The following is a 16,064-nucleotide window of genomic DNA, read 5'->3' as shown; positions in this document are numbered from 1 at the left end:
CGCCCACATACGAGGACCAGAATACACAGATTCACGTTGTGAACGAAAGAAACTACGCCCCTTGAGTCTTGCGCCTTAGACCGCTCCGCCATCCTGACGTGGTCACCTCTAATTTGGACGTTTTATAAATTACATCTCTTCCAGTTAATTTCATAAAACATATCGTGTCAGAAGTGGGATTCGAACCCACGCCCTCATACGAGGACCAGAATACACAGATTCACGTTGTGAACGAAGGAAACTTAGCCCCTTGAGTCTGGCGCCTTAGACCGCTCGGCCATCCTGACTTGGATTCATTCAATTGGGACGTTTTATAAATTACATCTCTTCCAGTTCATTTCATAAAACATATCGTGTCAGAGTGGGATTCGAACCCACGCCCTCATACGAGGACCAGAATACACAGATTCACGTTGTGAACGAAGGAAACTGAGCTCTTTTGAGTCTGGCGCCTTAGACCGCTCGGCCATCCTGACTTGGATTCATTCAATTGGGACGTTTTATAAATTAAATCTCTTCCAGTTAATTTCATAAAACATATCGTGTCAGAAGTGGGATTCGAACCCACGCCCTCATACGAGGACCAGAATACACAGATTCACGTTGTGAACGAAAGAAACTACGCCCCTTTAGTCTGGCGTCTTAGACCGCTCCGCCATCCTGACGTGGTCTCTTCTAATTTGGACGTTTTATAAATTACATCTCTTCCAGTTAATTTCATAAAACATATCGTGTCAGAAGTGGGATTTGAACCCACGCCCTCATACGAGGACCAGAATACACAGATTCACGTTGTGAACGAAAGAAACTACGCCCCTTGAGTCTTGCGCCTTAGACCGCTCCGCCATCCTGACGTGGTCACCTCTAATTTGGACGTTTTATAAATTACATCTATTCCAGTTAATTTCATAAAACATATCGTGTCAGAAGTGGGATTCGAACCCACGCCCTCATACGAGGACCAGAATACACAGATTCACGTTGTGAACGAAAGAAACTAAGCCCCTTTAGTCTGGCGTCTTAGACCGCTCCGCCATCCTGACGTGGTCTCTTCTAATTTGGACGTTTTATAAATTACATCTCTTCCAGTTAATTTCATAAAACATATCGTGTCAGAAGTGGGATTTGAACCCACGCCCTCATACGAGGACCAGAATACACAGATTCACGTTGTGAACGAAAGAAACTACGCCCCTTGAGTCTTGCGCCTTAGACCGCTCCGCCATCCTGACGTGGTCACTTCTAATTTGGACGTTTTATAAATTACATCTCTTCCAGTTAATTTCATCAACCACTTCGTGTCAGAAGTGGGATTCGAACCCACGCCCTCATAAGAGGACCAGAGTACACAGATTCACGTTGTGAACGAAGGAAAATGAGCCCCTTGAGTCTGGCGCCTTAGACCGCTCGGCCACCCTGACTTGGATTCATTCAATTGGGACGTTTTATAAATTACATCTCTTCCAGTTAATTTCATAAAACATATCGTGTCAGAAGTGGGATTTGAACCCACGGCCTCATACGAGGACCAGAATACACAGATTCACGTTGTGAACGAAGGAAACTGAGCCCCTTGAGTCTAGCGCCTTAGACCGCTCGGCCACCCTGACATGGATTCATTCAATTGGGACGTTTTATAAATTACATCTCTTCCAGTTATTTTCATAAAACATATCGTGTCAGAAGTGGGATTCGAACCCACGCCCTCATACGAGGACCAGAATACACAGATTCACGTTGTGAACGAAGGAAACTTAGCCCCTTGAGTCTGGCGCCTTAGACCGCTCGGCTACCCTGACTTGGATTCATTCAATTGGGACGTTTCATAAATTACATCTCTTCCAGTTAATTTCATAAAACATATCGTGTCAGAAGTGGGATTTGAACCCACGGCCTCATACGAGGACCAGAATACACAGATTCACGTTGTGAACGAAGGAAACTGAGCCCCTTGAGTCTAGCGCCTTAGAACGCTCGGCCACCCTGACTTGGATTCATTCAATTGGGACGTTTTATAAATTACATCTCTTCCAGTTAATTTCATAAAACATATCGTGTCAGAAGTGGGATTCGAACCCACGCCCTCATAAGAGGACCAGAATACACAGATTCACGTTGTGAACGAAGGAAACTGAGCCCCTTGAGTCTGGCGCCTTAGACCGCTCGGCCATCCTGACATGGATTCTTTCAATTGGAACGTTTTATAAATTACATCTCTTCCAGTTAATTTCATAAAACATATCGTGTCAGAAGTGGGATTCGAACCCACGCCCTCATACGAGGACCAGAATACACAGATTCACGTTGTGAACGAAAGAAACTAAGCCCCTTTAGTCTGGCGTCTTAGACCGCTACGCCATCCTGACGTGGTCTCTTCTAATTTGGACGTTTTATAAATTACATCTCTTCCAGTTAATTTCATAAAACATATCGTGTCAGAAGTGGTATTCGAACCCACGCCCACATACGAGGACCAGAATACACAGATTCACGTTGTGAACGAAAGAAACTACGCCCCTTGAGTCTTGCGCCTTAGACCGCTCCGCCATCCTGACGTGGTCACCTCTAATTTGGACGTTTTATAAATTACATCTCTTCCAGTTAATTTCATAAAACATATCGTGTCAGAAGTGGGATTCGAACCCACGCCCTCATACGAGGACCAGAATACACAGATTCACGTTGTGAACGAAGGAAACTTAGCCCCTTGAGTCTGGCGCCTTAGACCGCTCGGCCATCCTGACTTGGATTCATTCAATTGGGACGTTTTATAAATTACATCTCTTCCAGTTCATTTCATAAAACATATCGTGTCAGAGTGGGATTCGAACCCACGCCCTCATACGAGGACCAGAATACACAGATTCACGTTGTGAACGAAGGAAACTGAGCTCTTTTGAGTCTGGCGCCTTAGACCGCTCGGCCATCCTGACTTGGATTCATTCAATTGGGACGTTTTATAAATTAAATCTCTTCCAGTTAATTTCATAAAACATATCGTGTCAGAAGTGGGATTCGAACCCACGCCCTCATACGAGGACCAGAATACACAGATTCACGTTGTGAACGAAAGAAACTACGCCCCTTGAGTCTTGCGCCTTAGACCGCTCCGCCATTCTGACGTGGTCACTTCTAATTTGGACGTTTTATAAATTACATCTCTTCCAGTTCATTTCATAAAACATATCGTGTCAGAAGTGGTATTCGAACCCACGCCCACATACGAGGACCAGAATACACAGATTCACGTTGTGAACGAAAGAAACTACGCCCCTTGACTCTTGCGCCTTAGACCGCTCCGCCATCCTGACGTGGTCACCTCTAATTTGGACGTTTTATAAATTACATCTATTCCAGTTAATTTCATAAAACATATCGTGTCAGAAGTGGGATTCGAACCCACGCCCTCATACGAGGACCAGAATACACAGATTCACGTTGTGAACGAAGGAAACTGAGCCCCTTGAGTCTGGCGCCTTAGACCGCTCGGCCATCCTGACTTGGATTCATTCAATTGGGACGTTTTATAAATTACATCTCTTCCAGTTAATTTCATAAAACATATCGTGTCAGAAGTGGGATTCGAACCCACGCCCTCATACGAGGACCAGAATACACAGATTCACGTTGTGAACGAAAGAAACTACGCCCCTTGAGTCTTGCGCCTTAGACCGCTCCGCCATCCTGACGTAGTCACCTCTAATTTGGACGTTTTATAAATTACATCTCTTCCAGTTAATTTCATAAAACATATCGTGTCAGAAGTGGGATTCGAACCCACGCCCTCATACGAGGACCAGAATACACAGATTCACGTTGTGAACGAAGGAAACTGAGCCCCTTGAGTCTGGCGCCTTAGACCGCTCGGCCATCCTGACAAGGATTCTTTCAATTGGGACGTTTTATAAATTACATCTATTCTAGTTAATTTCATAAAACATATCGTGTCAGAAGTGGGATTCGAACCCACGCCCTCATACGAGGACCAGAATACACAGATTCACGTTGTGAACGAATGAAACTGAGCTCCTTGAGTCTGGCGCCTAAGACCGCTCGGCCATCCTGACTTGGATTCATTCAATTGGGACGTTTTATAAATTACATCTCTTCCAGTTAATTTCATAAAACATATCGTGTCAGAAGTGGGATTTGAACCCACGCCCTCATACGAGGACCAGATTACACAGATTCACGTTGTGAACGAAAGAAACTACGCCCCTTGAGTCTTGCGCCTTAGACCGCTCCGCCATCCTGACGTGGTCACTTCTAATTTGGACGTTTTATAAATTACATCTCTTCCAGTTAATTTCATCAACCACTTCGTGTCAGAAGTGGGATTCGAACCCACGCCCTCATGTGAGGACCAGATTACACAGATTCACGTTGTGAACGAAGGAAAATGAGCCCCTTGAGTGTGGCGCCTTAGACCGCTCGGCCATCCTGACATGGATTCTTTCAATTGGGACGTTTTATAAATTACATCTATTCTATTTAATTTCATAAAACATATCGTGTCAGAAGTGGGATTCGAACCCACGCCCTCATACGAGGACCAGAATACACAGATTCACGTTGTGAACGAAGGAAACTGAGCCCTTTGAGTCTGGCGCCTTAGACCGCTCGGCCATCCTGACAAGGATTCTTTCAATTGGGACGTTTTATAAATTACATCTATTCTAGTTAATTTCATAAAACATATCGTGTCAGAAGTGGGATTTGAACCCACGCCCTCATACGAGGACCAGAATACACAGATTCACGTTGTGAACGAAGGAAACTAAGCCCCTTGAGTCTAGCGCCTTAGACCGCTCGGCCACCCTGACTTGGATTCATTCAATTGGGACGTTTTATAAATTACATCTCTTCCAGTTAATTTCATAAAACATATCGTGTCAGAAGTGGGATTTGAACCCACGCCCTCATACGAGGACCAGAATACACAGATTCACGTTGTGAACGAAAGAAACTACGCCCCTTGACTCTTGCGCCTTAGACCGCTCCGCCATCCTGACGTGGTCACATCTAATTTGGACGTTTTATAAATTACATCTCTTCCAGTTAATTTCATAAAACATATCGTGTCAGAAGTGGGATTCGAACCCACGCCCTCATACGATGACCAGAATACACAGATTCACGTTGTGAACGAAGGAAACTGAGCCCCTTGAGTCTGGCGCCTTAGACCGCTCGGCCATCCTGACTTGGATTCATTCAATTGGGACGTTTTATAAATTACATCTCTTCCAGTTAATTTCATAAAACATATCGTGTCAGAAGTGGGATTCGAACCCACGCCCTCATACGAGGACCAGAATACACAGATTCACGTTGTGAACGAAAGAAACTACGCCCCTTGAGTCTTGCGCCTTAGACCGCTCCGCCATCCTGACGTGGTCACCTCTAATTTGGACGTTTTATAAATTACATCTCTTCCAGTTAATTTCATAAAACCTATCGTGTCAGAAGTGGGATTAGAACCCACGCCCTCATACGAGGACCAGAATACACAGATTCACGTTGTGAACGAAGGAAACTGAGCCCCTTGAGTCTGGCGCCTTAGACCGCTCGGCCATCCTGACAAGGATTCTTTCAATTGGGACGTTTTATAAATTACATCTATTCTAGTTAATTTCATAAAACATATCGTGTCAGAAGTGGGATTCGAACCCACGCCCTCATACGAGGACCAGATTACACAGATTCACGTTGTGAACGAAAGAAACTACGCCCCTTGAGTCTTGCGCCTTAGACCGCTCCGCCATCCTGACGTGGTCACTTCTAATTTGGACGTTTTATAAATTACATCTCTTCCAGTTAATTTCATCAACCACTTCGTGTCAGAAGTGGGATTCGAACCCACGCCCTCATAAGAGGACCAGATTACACAGATTCACGTTGTGAACGAAGGAAAATGAGCCCCTTGAGTGTGGCGCCTTAGACCGCTCGGCCATCCTGACATGGATTCTTGCAATTGGGACGTTTTATAAATTACATCTATTCTATTTAATTTCATAAAACATATCGTGTCAGAAGTGGGATTCGAACCCACGCCCTCATACGAGGACCAGAATACACAGATTCACGTTGTGAACGAATGAAACTGAGCCCCTTGAGTCTGGCGCCTAAGACCGCTCGGCCATCCTGACTTGGATTCATTCAATTGGGACGTTTTATAAATTACATCTCTTCCAGTTAATTTCATAAAACATATCGTGTCAGAAGTGGGATTAAAACCCACGCCCTCATACGAGGACCAGATTACACAGATTCACGTTGTGAACGAAAGAAACTACGCCCCTTGAGTCTGGCGCCTTAGACCGCTCGGCCATCCTGACTTGGATTCATTCAATTGGGACGTTTTATAAATTACATCTCTTCCAGTTCATTTCATAAAACATATCGTGTCAGAGTGGGATTCGAACCCACGCCCTCATACGAGGACCAGAATACACAGATTCACGTTGTGAACGAAGGAAACTGAGCTCTTTTGAGTCTGGCGCCTTAGACCGCTCGGCCATCCTGACTTGGATTCATTCAATTGGGACGTTTTATAAATTAAATCTCTTCCAGTTAATTTCATAAAACATATCGTGTCAGAAGTGGGATTCGAACCCACGCCCTCATACGAGGACCAGAATACACAGATTCACGTTGTGAACGAAAGAAACTACGCCCCTTGAGTCTTGCGCCTTAGACCGCTCCGCCATTCTGACGTGGTCACTTCTAATTTGGACGTTTTATAAATTACATCTCTTCCAGTTCATTTCATAAAACATATCGTGTCAGAAGTGGTATTCGAACCCACGCCCACATACGAGGACCAGAATACACAGATTCACGTTGTGATCGAAAGAAACTACGCCCCTTGACTCTTGCGCCTTAGACCGCTCCGCCATCCTGACGTGGTCACCTCTAATTTGGACGTTTTATAAATTACATCTATTCCAGTTAATTTCATAAAACATATCGTGTCAGAAGTGGGATTCGAACCCACGCCCTCATACGAGGACCAGAATACACAGATTCACGTTGTGAACGAAGGAAACTGAGCCCCTTGAGTCTGGCGCCTTAGACCGCTCGGCCATCCTGACTTGGATTCATTCAATTGGGACGTTTTATAAATTACATCTCTTCCAGTTAATTTCATAAAACATATCGTGTCAGAAGTGGGATTCGAACCCACGCCCTCATACGAGGACCAGAATACACAGATTCACGTTGTGTACGAAAGAAACTACGCCCCTTGAGTCTTGCGCCTTAGACCGCTCCGCCATCCTGACGTGGTCACCTCTAATTTGGACGTTTTATAAATTACATCTCTTCCAGTTAATTTCATAAAACATATCGTGTCAGAAGTGGGATTCGAACCCACGCCCTCATACGAGGACCAGAATACACAGATTCACGTTGTGAACGAAGGAAACTGAGCCCCTTGAGTCTGGCGCCTTAGACCGCTCGGCCATCCTGACAAGGATTCTTTCAATTGGGACGTTTTATAAATTACATCTATTCTAGTTAATTTCATAAAACATATCGTGTCAGAAGTGGGATTCGAACCCACGCCCTCATACGAGGACCAGAATACACAGATTCACGTTGTGAACGAATGAAACTGAGCCCCTTGAGTCTGGCGCCTAAGACCGCTCGGCCATCCTGACTTGGATTCATTCAATTGGGACGTTTTATAAATTACATCTCTTCCAGTTAATTTCATAAAACATATCGTGTCAGAAGTGGGATTTGAACCCACGCCCTCATACGAGGACCAGATTACACAGATTCACGTTGTGAACGAAAGAAACTACGCCCCTTGAGTCTTGCGCCTTAGACCGCTCCGCCATCCTGACGTGGTCACTTCTAATTTGGACGTTTTATAAATTACATCTCTTCCAGTTAATTTCATCAACCACTTCGTGTCAGAAGTGGGATTCGAACCCACGCCCTCATATGAGGACCAGATTACACAGATTCACGTTGTGAACGAAGGAAAATGAGCCCCTTGAGTGTGGCGCCTTAGACCGCTCGGCCATCCTGACATGGATTCTTTCAATTGGGACGTTTTATAAATTACATCTATTCTATTTAATTTCATAAAACATATCGTGTCAGAAGTGGGATTCGAACCCACGCCCTCATACGAGGACCAGAATACACAGATTCACGTTGTGAACGAAGGAAACTGAGCCCTTTGAGTCTGGCGCCTTAGACCGCTCGGCCATCCTGACAAGGATTCTTTCAATTGGGACGTTTTATAAATTACATCTATTCTAGTTAATTTCATAAAACATATCGTGTCAGAAGTGGGATTTGAACCCACGCCCTCATACGAGGACCAGAATACACAGATTCACGTTGTGAACGAAGGAAACTAAGCCCCTTGAGTCTAGCGCCTTAGACCGCTCGGCCACCCTGACTTGGATTCATTCAATTGGGACGTTTTATAAATTACATCTCTTCCAGTTAATTTCATAAAACATATCGTGTCAGAAGTGGGATTTGAACCCACGCCCTCATACGAGGACCAGAATACACAGATTCACGTTGTGAACGAAGGAAACTGAGCCCCTTGAGTCTGGCGCCTTAGACCGCTCGGCCATCCTGACTTGGATTCATTCAATTGGGACGTTTTATAAATTACATCTCTTCCAGTTAATTTCATAAAACATATCGTGTCAGAAGTGGGATTCGAACCCACGCCCTCATACGAGGACCAGAATACACAGATTCACGTTGTGAACGAAAGAAACTACGCCCCTTGAGTCTTGCGCCTTAGACCGCTCCGCCATCCTGACGTGGTCACCTCTAATTTGGACGTTTTATAAATTACATCTCTTCCAGTTAATTTCATAAAACCTATCGTGTCAGAAGTGGGATTAGAACCCACGCCCTCATACGAGGACCAGAATACACAGATTCACGTTGTGAACGAAGGAAACTGAGCCCCTTGAGTCTGGCGCCTTAGACCGCTCGGCCATCCTGACAAGGATTCTTTCAATTGGGACGTTTTATAAATTACATCTATTCTAGTTAATTTCATAAAACATATCGTGTCAGAAGTGGGATTCGAACCCACGCCCTCATACGAGGACCAGATTACACAGATTCACGTTGTGAACGAAAGAAACTACGCCCCTTGAGTCTTGCGCCTTAGACCGCTCCGCCATCCTGACGTGGTCACTTCTAATTTGGACGTTTTATAAATTACATCTCTTCCAGTTAATTTCATCAACCACTTCGTGTCAGAAGTGGGATTCGAACCCACGCCCTCATAAGAGGACCAGATTACACAGATTCACGTTGTGAACGAAGGAAAATGAGCCCCTTGAGTGTGGCGCCTTAGACCGCTCGGCCATCCTGACATGGATTCTTGCAATTGGGACGTTTTATAAATTACATCTATTCTATTTAATTTCATAAAACATATCGTGTCAGAAGTGGGATTCGAACCCACGCCCTCATACGAGGACCAGAATACACAGATTCACGTTGTGAACGAATGAAACTGAGCCCCTTGAGTCTGGCGCCTAAGACCGCTCGGCCATCCTGACTTGGATTCATTCAATTGGGACGTTTTATAAATTACATCTCTTCCAGTTAATTTCATAAAACATATCGTGTCAGAAGTGGGATTTGAACCCACGCCCTCATACGAGGACCAGATTACACAGATTCACGTTGTGAACGAAAGAAACTACGCCCCTTGAGTCTTGCGCCTTAGACCGCTCCGCCATCCTGACGTGGTCACTTCTAATTTGGACGTTTTATAAATTACATCTCTTCCAGTTAATTTCATCAACCACTTCGTGTCAGAAGTGGGATTCGAACCCACGCCCTCATAAGAGGACCAGATTACACAGATTCACGTTGTGAACGAAGGAAAATGAGCCCCTTTAGTGTGGCGCCTTAGACCGCTCGGCCATCCTGACATGGATTCTTTCAATTGGGACGTTTTATAAATTACATCTATTCTATTTAATTTCATAAAACATATCGTGTCAGAAGTGGGATTCGAACCCACGCCCTCATACGAGGACCAGAATACACAGATTCACGTTGTAAACGAAGGAAACTGAGCCCTTTGAATCTGGCGCCTTAGACCGCTCGGCCATCCTGACATGGATTCTTTCAATTGGGACGTTTTATAAATTACATCTATTCTAGTTAATTTCATAAAACATATCGTGTCAGAAGTGGGATTTGAACCCACGCCCTCATACGAGGACCAGAATACACAGATTCACGTTGTGAACGAAGGAAACTGAGCCCCTTGAGTCTAGCGCCTTAGACCGCTCGGCCACCCTGACTTGGATTCATTCAATTGGGACGTTTTATAAATTACATCTCTTCCAGTTAATTTCATAAAACATATCGTGTCAGAAGTGGGATTTGAACCCACGCCCTCATACGAGGACCAGAATACACAGATTCACGTTGTGAACGAAAGAAACTACGCCCCTTGACTCTTGCGCCTTAGACCGCTCCGCCATCCTGACGTGGTCACATCTAATTTGGACGTTTTATAAATTACATCTCTTCCAGTTAATTTCATAAAACATATCGTGTCAGAAGTGGGATTCGAACCCACGCCCTCATACGAGGACCAGAATACACAGATTCACGTTGTGAACGAAGGAAACTGAGCCCCTTGAGTCTGGCGCCTTAGACCGCTCGGCCATCCTGACTTGGATTCATTCAATTGGGACGTTTTATAAATTACATCTCTTCCAGTTAATTTCATAAAACATATCGTGTCAGAAGTGGGATTCGAACCCACGCCCTCATACGAGGACCAGAATACACAGATTCACATTGTGAACGAAAGAAACTACGCCCCTTGAGTCTTGCGCCTTAGACCGCTCCGCCATCCTGACGTGGTCACCTCTAATTTGGACGTTTTATAAATTACATCTCTTCCAGTTAATTTCATAAAACCTATCGTGTCAGAAGTGGGATTCGAACCCACGCCCTCATACGAGGACCAGAATACACAGATTCACGTTGTGAACGAAGGAAACTGAGCCCCTTGAGTCTGGCGCCTTAGACCGCTCGGCCATCCTGACAAGGATTCTTTCAATTGGGACGTTTTATAAATTACATCTATTCTAGTTAATTTCATAAAACATATCGTGTCAGAAGTGGGATTCGAACCCACGCCCTCATACGAGGACCAGAATACACAGATTCACGTTGTGAACGAATGAAACTGAGCCCCTTGAGTCTGGCGTCTAAGACCGCTCGGCCATCCTGACTTGGATTCATTCAATTGGGACGTTTTATAAATTACATCTCTTCCAGTTAATTTCATAAAACATATCGTGTCAGAAGTGGGATTTGAACCCACGCCCTCATACGAGGACCAGATTACACAGATTCACGTTGTGAACGAAAGAAACTACGCCCCTTGAGTCTTGCGCCTTAGACCGCTCCGCCATCCTGACGTGGTAACTTCTAATTTGGACGTTTTATAAATTACATCTCTTCCAGTTAATTTCATCAACCACTTCGTGTCAGAAGTGGGATTCGAACCCACGCCCTCATAAGAGGACCAGATTACACAGATTCACGTTGTGAACGAAGGAAAATGAGCCCCTTTAGTGTGGCGCCTTAGACCGCTCGGCCATCCTGACATGGATTCTTTCAATTGGGACGTTTTATAAATTACATCTATTCTATTTAATTTCATAAAACATATCGTGTCAGAAGTGGGATTCGAACCCACGCCCTCATACGAGGACCAGATTACACAGATTCACGTTGTGAACGAAAGAAACTACGCCCCTTGAGTCTTGCGCCTTAGACCGCTCCGCCATCCTGACGTGGTCACTTCTAATTTGGACGTTTTATAAATTACATCTCTTCCAGTTAATTTCATCAACCACTTCGTGTCAGAAGTGGGATTCGAACCCACGCCCTCATAAGAGGACCAGATTACACAGATTCACGTTGTGAACGAAGGAAAATGAGCCCCTTGAGTCTGGCGCCTTAGACCGCTCGGCCATCCTGACTTGGATTCATTCAATTGGGACGTTTTATAAATTACATCTCTTCCAGTTAATTTCATAAAACATATCGTGTCAGAAGTGGGATTCGAACCCACGCCCTCATACGAGGACCAGAATACACAGATTCACGTTGTGAACGAAGGAAACTGAGCCCCTTGAGTCTGGCGCCTTAGACCGCTCGGCCATCCTGACAAGGATTCTTTCAATTGGGACGTTTTATAAATTACATCTATTCTAGTTAATTTCATAAAACATATCGTGTCAGAAGTGGGATTCGAACCCACGCCCTCATACGAGGACCAGATTACACAGATTCACGTTGTGAACGAAAGAAACTACGCCCCTTGAGTCTTGCGCCTTAGACCGCTCCGCCATCCTGACGTGGTCACTTCTAATTTGGACGTTTTATAAATTACATGTCTTCCAGTTAATTTCATCAACCACTTCGTGTCAGAAGTGGGATTCGAACCCACGCCCTCATAAGAGGACCAGATTACACAGATTCACGTTGTGAACGAAGGAAAATGAGCCCCTTGAGTGTGGCGCCTTAGACCGCTCGGCCATCCTGACATGGATTCTTGCAATTGGGACGTTTTATAAATTACATCTATTCTATTTAATTTCATAAAACATATCGTGTCAGAAGTGGGATTCGAACCCACGCCCTCATACGAGGACCAGAATACACAGATTCACGTTGTGAACGAATGAAACTGAGCCCCTTGAGTCTGGCGCCTAAGACCGCTCGGCCATCCTGACTTGGATTCATTCAATTGGGACGTTTTATAAATTACATCTCTTCCAGTTAATTTCATAAAACATATCGTGTCAGAAGTGGGATTTGAACCCACGCCCTCATACGAGGACCAGATTACACAGATTCACGTTGTGAACGAAAGAAACTACGCCCCTTGAGTCTTTCGCCTTAGACCGCTCCGCCATCCTGACGTGGTCACTTCTAATTTGGACGTTTTATAAATTACATCTCTTCCAGTTAATTTCATCAACCACTTCGTGTCAGAAGTGGGATTCGAACCCACGCCCTCATAAGAGGACCAGATTACACAGATTCACGTTGTGAACGAAGGAAAATGAGCCCCTTTAGTGTGGCGCCTTAGACCGCTCGGCCATCCTGACATGGATTCTTTCAATTGGGACGTTTTATAAATTACATCTATTCTATTTAATTTCATAAAACATATCGTGTCAGAAGTGGGATTCGAACCCACGCCCTCATACGAGGACCAGAATACACAGATTCACGTTGTGAACGAATGAAACTGAGCCCCTTGAGTCTGGCGTCTAAGACCGCTCGGCCATCCTGACTTGGATTCATTCAATTGGGACGTTTTATAAATTACATCTCTTCCAGTTAATTTCATAAAACATATCGTGTCAGAAGTGGGATTTGAACCCACGCCCTCATACGAGGACCAGATTACACAGATTCACGTTGTGAACGAAAGAAACTACGCCCCTTGAGTCTTGCGCCTTAGACCGCTCCGCCATCCTGACGTGGTCACTTCTAATTTGGACGTTTTATAAATTACATCTCTTCCAGTTAATTTCATCAACCACTTCGTGTCAGAAGTGGGATTCGAACCCACGCCCTCATAAGAGGACCAGATTACACAGATTCACGTTGTGAACGAAGGAAAATGAGCCCCTTTAGTGTGGCGCCTTAGACCGCTCGGCCATCCTGACATGGATTCTTTCAATTGGGACGTTTTATAAATTACATCTATTCTATTTAATTTCATAAAACATATCGTGTCAGAAGTGGGATTCGAACCCACGCCCTCATACGAGGACCAGATTACACAGATTCACGTTGTGAACGAAAGAAACTACGCCCCTTGAGTCTTGCGCCTTAGACCGCTCCGCCATCCTGACGTGGTCACTTCTAATTTGGACGTTTTATAAATTACATCTCTTCCAGTTAATTTCATCAACCACTTCGTGTCAGAAGTGGGATTCGAACCCACGCCCTCATAAGAGGACCAGATTACACAGATTCACGTTGTGAACGAAGGAAAATGAGCCCCTTGAGTCTGGCGCCTTAGACCGCTCGGCCATCCTGACTTGGATTCATTCAATTGGGACGTTTTATAAATTACATCTCTTCCAGTTAATTTCATAAAACATATCGTGTCAGAAGTGGGATTCGAACCCACGCCCTCATACGAGGACCAGAATACACAGATTCACGTTGTGAACGAAGGAAACTGAGCCCCTTGAGTCTGGCGCCTTAGACCGCTCGGCCATCCTGACAAGGATTCTTTCAATTGGGACGTTTTATAAATTACATCTATTCTAGTTAATTTCATAAAACATATCGTGTCAGAAGTGGGATTCGAACCCACGCCCTCATACGAGGACCAGATTACACAGATTCACGTTGTGAACGAAAGAAACTACGCCCCTTGAGTCTTGCGCCTTAGACCGCTCCGCCATCCTGACGTGGTCACTTCTAATTTGGACGTTTTATAAATTACATCTCTTCCAGTTAATTTCATCAACCACTTCGTGTCAGAAGTGGGATTCGAACCCACGCCCTCATAAGAGGACCAGATTACACAGATTCACGTTGTGAACGAAGGAAAATGAGCCCCTTGAGTGTGGCGCCTTAGACCGCTCGGCCATCCTGACATGGATTCTTGCAATTGGGACGTTTTATAAATTACATCTATTCTATTTAATTTCATAAAACATATCGTGTTAGAAGTGGGATTCGAACCCACGCCCTCATACGAGGACCAGAATACACAGATTCACGTTGTGAACGAATGAAACTGAGCCCCTTGAGTCTGGCGCCTAAGACCGCTCGGCCATCCTGACTTGGATTCATTCAATTGGGACGTTTTATAAATTACATCTCTTCCAGTTAATTTCATAAAACATATCGTGTCAGAAGTGGGATTTGAACCCACGCCCTCATACGAGGACCAGATTACACAGATTCACGTTGTGAACGAAAGAAACTACGCCCCTTGAGTCTTGCGCCTTAGACCGCTCCGCCATCCTGACGTGGTCACTTCTAATTTGGACGTTTTATAAATTACATCTCTTCCAGTTAATTTCATCAACCACTTCGTGTCAGAAGTGGGATTCGAACCCACGCCCTCATAAGAGGACCAGATTACACAGATTCACGTTGTGAACGAAGGAAAATGAGCCCCTTTAGTGTGGCGCCTTAGACCGCTCGGCCATCCTGACATGGATTCTTTCAATTGGGACGTTTTATAAATTACATCTATTCTATTTAATTTCATAAAACATATCGTGTCAGAAGTGGGATTCGAACCCACGCCCTCATACGAGGACCAGATTACACAGATTCACGTTGTGAACGAAAGAAACTACGCCCCTTGAGTCTTGCGCCTTAGACCGCTCCGCCATCCTGACGTGGTCACTTCTAATTTGGACGTTTTATAAATTACATCTCTTCCAGTTAATTTCATCAACCACTTCGTGTCAGAAGTGGGATTCGAACCCACGCCCTCATAAGAGGACCAGATTACACAGATTCACGTTGTGAACGAAGGAAAATGAGCCCCTTGAGTCTGGCGCCTTAGACCGCTCGGCCATCCTGACTTGGATTCATTCAATTGGGACGTTTTATAAATTACATCTCTTCCAGTTAATTTCATAAAACATATCGTGTCAGAAGTGGGATTCGAACCCACGCCCTCATACGAGGACCAGAATACACAGATTCACGTTGTGAACGAAGGAAACTGAGCCCCTTGAGTCTGGCGCCTTAGACCGCTCGGCCATCCTGACAAGGATTCTTTCAATTGGGACGTTTTATAAATTACATCTATTCTAGTTAATTTCATAAAACATATCGTGTCAGAAGTGGGATTCGAACCCACGCCCTCATACGAGGACCAGATTACACAGATTCACGTTGTGAACGAAAGAAACTACGCCCCTTGAGTCTTGCGCCTTAGACCGCTCCGCCATCCTGACGTGGTCACTTCTAATTTGGACGTTTTATAAATTACATCTCTTCCAGTTAATTTCATCAACCACTTCGTGTCAGAAGTGGGATTCGAACCC

General features: G+C 44.7%; 34 non-coding genes across 34 annotated transcripts in view; all 34 read right to left on the bottom strand.

Moving 5' to 3' along the window:
* Positions 1–165: 165 nt before the first annotated feature.
* On the bottom strand, positions 166–287 carry TRNAL-CAA (transfer RNA leucine (anticodon CAA)). The gene is made up of 2 exons: positions 250–287; positions 166–211 (listed from the first exon to the last, which is right to left on the bottom strand). It is a non-coding gene; the product is annotated as a tRNA-Leu (tRNA).
* A 256-nt stretch (positions 288–543) lies between these two features.
* On the bottom strand, positions 544–665 carry TRNAF-AAA (transfer RNA phenylalanine (anticodon AAA)). Its single transcript has 2 exons — positions 628–665; positions 544–589 (listed from the first exon to the last, which is right to left on the bottom strand). It is a non-coding gene; the product is annotated as a tRNA-Phe (tRNA).
* A 256-nt stretch (positions 666–921) lies between these two features.
* On the bottom strand, positions 922–1,043 carry TRNAF-AAA (transfer RNA phenylalanine (anticodon AAA)). Its single transcript has 2 exons — positions 1,006–1,043; positions 922–967 (listed from the first exon to the last, which is right to left on the bottom strand). It is a non-coding gene; the product is annotated as a tRNA-Phe (tRNA).
* Positions 1,044–1,299: 256 nt separating this feature from the next.
* TRNAL-CAA (transfer RNA leucine (anticodon CAA)) lies at positions 1,300–1,421 on the bottom strand. Its single transcript has 2 exons — positions 1,384–1,421; positions 1,300–1,345 (listed from the first exon to the last, which is right to left on the bottom strand). It is a non-coding gene; the product is annotated as a tRNA-Leu (tRNA).
* Positions 1,422–1,677: 256 nt separating this feature from the next.
* Positions 1,678–1,799, bottom strand: TRNAL-CAA (transfer RNA leucine (anticodon CAA)). The gene is made up of 2 exons: positions 1,762–1,799; positions 1,678–1,723 (listed from the first exon to the last, which is right to left on the bottom strand). It is a non-coding gene; the product is annotated as a tRNA-Leu (tRNA).
* A 256-nt stretch (positions 1,800–2,055) lies between these two features.
* On the bottom strand, positions 2,056–2,177 carry TRNAL-CAA (transfer RNA leucine (anticodon CAA)). Its single transcript has 2 exons — positions 2,140–2,177; positions 2,056–2,101 (listed from the first exon to the last, which is right to left on the bottom strand). It is a non-coding gene; the product is annotated as a tRNA-Leu (tRNA).
* A 445-nt stretch (positions 2,178–2,622) lies between these two features.
* Positions 2,623–2,744, bottom strand: TRNAL-CAA (transfer RNA leucine (anticodon CAA)). The gene is made up of 2 exons: positions 2,707–2,744; positions 2,623–2,668 (listed from the first exon to the last, which is right to left on the bottom strand). It is a non-coding gene; the product is annotated as a tRNA-Leu (tRNA).
* Positions 2,745–3,378: 634 nt separating this feature from the next.
* Positions 3,379–3,500, bottom strand: TRNAL-CAA (transfer RNA leucine (anticodon CAA)). The gene is made up of 2 exons: positions 3,463–3,500; positions 3,379–3,424 (listed from the first exon to the last, which is right to left on the bottom strand). It is a non-coding gene; the product is annotated as a tRNA-Leu (tRNA).
* A 256-nt stretch (positions 3,501–3,756) lies between these two features.
* Positions 3,757–3,878, bottom strand: TRNAL-CAA (transfer RNA leucine (anticodon CAA)). Its single transcript has 2 exons — positions 3,841–3,878; positions 3,757–3,802 (listed from the first exon to the last, which is right to left on the bottom strand). It is a non-coding gene; the product is annotated as a tRNA-Leu (tRNA).
* A 67-nt stretch (positions 3,879–3,945) lies between these two features.
* On the bottom strand, positions 3,946–4,067 carry TRNAL-CAA (transfer RNA leucine (anticodon CAA)). Its single transcript has 2 exons — positions 4,030–4,067; positions 3,946–3,991 (listed from the first exon to the last, which is right to left on the bottom strand). It is a non-coding gene; the product is annotated as a tRNA-Leu (tRNA).
* Positions 4,068–4,512: 445 nt separating this feature from the next.
* On the bottom strand, positions 4,513–4,634 carry TRNAL-CAA (transfer RNA leucine (anticodon CAA)). The gene is made up of 2 exons: positions 4,597–4,634; positions 4,513–4,558 (listed from the first exon to the last, which is right to left on the bottom strand). It is a non-coding gene; the product is annotated as a tRNA-Leu (tRNA).
* A 1,390-nt stretch (positions 4,635–6,024) lies between these two features.
* On the bottom strand, positions 6,025–6,146 carry TRNAL-CAA (transfer RNA leucine (anticodon CAA)). Its single transcript has 2 exons — positions 6,109–6,146; positions 6,025–6,070 (listed from the first exon to the last, which is right to left on the bottom strand). It is a non-coding gene; the product is annotated as a tRNA-Leu (tRNA).
* Positions 6,147–6,969: 823 nt separating this feature from the next.
* TRNAL-CAA (transfer RNA leucine (anticodon CAA)) lies at positions 6,970–7,091 on the bottom strand. The gene is made up of 2 exons: positions 7,054–7,091; positions 6,970–7,015 (listed from the first exon to the last, which is right to left on the bottom strand). It is a non-coding gene; the product is annotated as a tRNA-Leu (tRNA).
* Positions 7,092–7,347: 256 nt separating this feature from the next.
* On the bottom strand, positions 7,348–7,469 carry TRNAL-CAA (transfer RNA leucine (anticodon CAA)). The gene is made up of 2 exons: positions 7,432–7,469; positions 7,348–7,393 (listed from the first exon to the last, which is right to left on the bottom strand). It is a non-coding gene; the product is annotated as a tRNA-Leu (tRNA).
* Positions 7,470–7,536: 67 nt separating this feature from the next.
* On the bottom strand, positions 7,537–7,658 carry TRNAL-CAA (transfer RNA leucine (anticodon CAA)). The gene is made up of 2 exons: positions 7,621–7,658; positions 7,537–7,582 (listed from the first exon to the last, which is right to left on the bottom strand). It is a non-coding gene; the product is annotated as a tRNA-Leu (tRNA).
* A 445-nt stretch (positions 7,659–8,103) lies between these two features.
* TRNAL-CAA (transfer RNA leucine (anticodon CAA)) lies at positions 8,104–8,225 on the bottom strand. The gene is made up of 2 exons: positions 8,188–8,225; positions 8,104–8,149 (listed from the first exon to the last, which is right to left on the bottom strand). It is a non-coding gene; the product is annotated as a tRNA-Leu (tRNA).
* A 256-nt stretch (positions 8,226–8,481) lies between these two features.
* On the bottom strand, positions 8,482–8,603 carry TRNAL-CAA (transfer RNA leucine (anticodon CAA)). The gene is made up of 2 exons: positions 8,566–8,603; positions 8,482–8,527 (listed from the first exon to the last, which is right to left on the bottom strand). It is a non-coding gene; the product is annotated as a tRNA-Leu (tRNA).
* An 823-nt stretch (positions 8,604–9,426) lies between these two features.
* TRNAL-CAA (transfer RNA leucine (anticodon CAA)) lies at positions 9,427–9,548 on the bottom strand. The gene is made up of 2 exons: positions 9,511–9,548; positions 9,427–9,472 (listed from the first exon to the last, which is right to left on the bottom strand). It is a non-coding gene; the product is annotated as a tRNA-Leu (tRNA).
* Positions 9,549–9,804: 256 nt separating this feature from the next.
* On the bottom strand, positions 9,805–9,926 carry TRNAF-AAA (transfer RNA phenylalanine (anticodon AAA)). Its single transcript has 2 exons — positions 9,889–9,926; positions 9,805–9,850 (listed from the first exon to the last, which is right to left on the bottom strand). It is a non-coding gene; the product is annotated as a tRNA-Phe (tRNA).
* A 67-nt stretch (positions 9,927–9,993) lies between these two features.
* On the bottom strand, positions 9,994–10,115 carry TRNAL-CAA (transfer RNA leucine (anticodon CAA)). Its single transcript has 2 exons — positions 10,078–10,115; positions 9,994–10,039 (listed from the first exon to the last, which is right to left on the bottom strand). It is a non-coding gene; the product is annotated as a tRNA-Leu (tRNA).
* A 445-nt stretch (positions 10,116–10,560) lies between these two features.
* TRNAL-CAA (transfer RNA leucine (anticodon CAA)) lies at positions 10,561–10,682 on the bottom strand. The gene is made up of 2 exons: positions 10,645–10,682; positions 10,561–10,606 (listed from the first exon to the last, which is right to left on the bottom strand). It is a non-coding gene; the product is annotated as a tRNA-Leu (tRNA).
* A 256-nt stretch (positions 10,683–10,938) lies between these two features.
* On the bottom strand, positions 10,939–11,060 carry TRNAL-CAA (transfer RNA leucine (anticodon CAA)). The gene is made up of 2 exons: positions 11,023–11,060; positions 10,939–10,984 (listed from the first exon to the last, which is right to left on the bottom strand). It is a non-coding gene; the product is annotated as a tRNA-Leu (tRNA).
* A 445-nt stretch (positions 11,061–11,505) lies between these two features.
* TRNAF-AAA (transfer RNA phenylalanine (anticodon AAA)) lies at positions 11,506–11,627 on the bottom strand. The gene is made up of 2 exons: positions 11,590–11,627; positions 11,506–11,551 (listed from the first exon to the last, which is right to left on the bottom strand). It is a non-coding gene; the product is annotated as a tRNA-Phe (tRNA).
* A 256-nt stretch (positions 11,628–11,883) lies between these two features.
* Positions 11,884–12,005, bottom strand: TRNAL-CAA (transfer RNA leucine (anticodon CAA)). The gene is made up of 2 exons: positions 11,968–12,005; positions 11,884–11,929 (listed from the first exon to the last, which is right to left on the bottom strand). It is a non-coding gene; the product is annotated as a tRNA-Leu (tRNA).
* Positions 12,006–12,072: 67 nt separating this feature from the next.
* TRNAL-CAA (transfer RNA leucine (anticodon CAA)) lies at positions 12,073–12,194 on the bottom strand. The gene is made up of 2 exons: positions 12,157–12,194; positions 12,073–12,118 (listed from the first exon to the last, which is right to left on the bottom strand). It is a non-coding gene; the product is annotated as a tRNA-Leu (tRNA).
* A 445-nt stretch (positions 12,195–12,639) lies between these two features.
* Positions 12,640–12,761, bottom strand: TRNAL-CAA (transfer RNA leucine (anticodon CAA)). Its single transcript has 2 exons — positions 12,724–12,761; positions 12,640–12,685 (listed from the first exon to the last, which is right to left on the bottom strand). It is a non-coding gene; the product is annotated as a tRNA-Leu (tRNA).
* A 256-nt stretch (positions 12,762–13,017) lies between these two features.
* Positions 13,018–13,139, bottom strand: TRNAF-AAA (transfer RNA phenylalanine (anticodon AAA)). Its single transcript has 2 exons — positions 13,102–13,139; positions 13,018–13,063 (listed from the first exon to the last, which is right to left on the bottom strand). It is a non-coding gene; the product is annotated as a tRNA-Phe (tRNA).
* A 445-nt stretch (positions 13,140–13,584) lies between these two features.
* TRNAF-AAA (transfer RNA phenylalanine (anticodon AAA)) lies at positions 13,585–13,706 on the bottom strand. The gene is made up of 2 exons: positions 13,669–13,706; positions 13,585–13,630 (listed from the first exon to the last, which is right to left on the bottom strand). It is a non-coding gene; the product is annotated as a tRNA-Phe (tRNA).
* Positions 13,707–13,962: 256 nt separating this feature from the next.
* TRNAL-CAA (transfer RNA leucine (anticodon CAA)) lies at positions 13,963–14,084 on the bottom strand. Its single transcript has 2 exons — positions 14,047–14,084; positions 13,963–14,008 (listed from the first exon to the last, which is right to left on the bottom strand). It is a non-coding gene; the product is annotated as a tRNA-Leu (tRNA).
* A 67-nt stretch (positions 14,085–14,151) lies between these two features.
* Positions 14,152–14,273, bottom strand: TRNAL-CAA (transfer RNA leucine (anticodon CAA)). The gene is made up of 2 exons: positions 14,236–14,273; positions 14,152–14,197 (listed from the first exon to the last, which is right to left on the bottom strand). It is a non-coding gene; the product is annotated as a tRNA-Leu (tRNA).
* Positions 14,274–15,096: 823 nt separating this feature from the next.
* TRNAF-AAA (transfer RNA phenylalanine (anticodon AAA)) lies at positions 15,097–15,218 on the bottom strand. The gene is made up of 2 exons: positions 15,181–15,218; positions 15,097–15,142 (listed from the first exon to the last, which is right to left on the bottom strand). It is a non-coding gene; the product is annotated as a tRNA-Phe (tRNA).
* Positions 15,219–15,474: 256 nt separating this feature from the next.
* On the bottom strand, positions 15,475–15,596 carry TRNAL-CAA (transfer RNA leucine (anticodon CAA)). Its single transcript has 2 exons — positions 15,559–15,596; positions 15,475–15,520 (listed from the first exon to the last, which is right to left on the bottom strand). It is a non-coding gene; the product is annotated as a tRNA-Leu (tRNA).
* A 67-nt stretch (positions 15,597–15,663) lies between these two features.
* Positions 15,664–15,785, bottom strand: TRNAL-CAA (transfer RNA leucine (anticodon CAA)). The gene is made up of 2 exons: positions 15,748–15,785; positions 15,664–15,709 (listed from the first exon to the last, which is right to left on the bottom strand). It is a non-coding gene; the product is annotated as a tRNA-Leu (tRNA).
* A 256-nt stretch (positions 15,786–16,041) lies between these two features.
* Positions 16,042–16,064, bottom strand: part of TRNAL-CAA (transfer RNA leucine (anticodon CAA)) — a 122-nt gene continuing 99 nt past the window's right edge. The window contains exon 2 of the tRNA in view: positions 16,042–16,064. This exon is cut by the window's right edge and continues 23 nt beyond it. This is a non-coding gene — a tRNA (tRNA-Leu).

This window comes from Phalangium opilio, unplaced genomic scaffold (assembly GCF_054372755.1).
Source record: "Phalangium opilio isolate 3A_F unplaced genomic scaffold, DU_Popi_V2 ptg000090l_1, whole genome shotgun sequence".
Taxonomy (NCBI): Eukaryota; Metazoa; Arthropoda; class Arachnida; order Opiliones; family Phalangiidae; genus Phalangium; species Phalangium opilio.
This window is presented reverse-complemented; position numbering and strand designations above follow the sequence as displayed.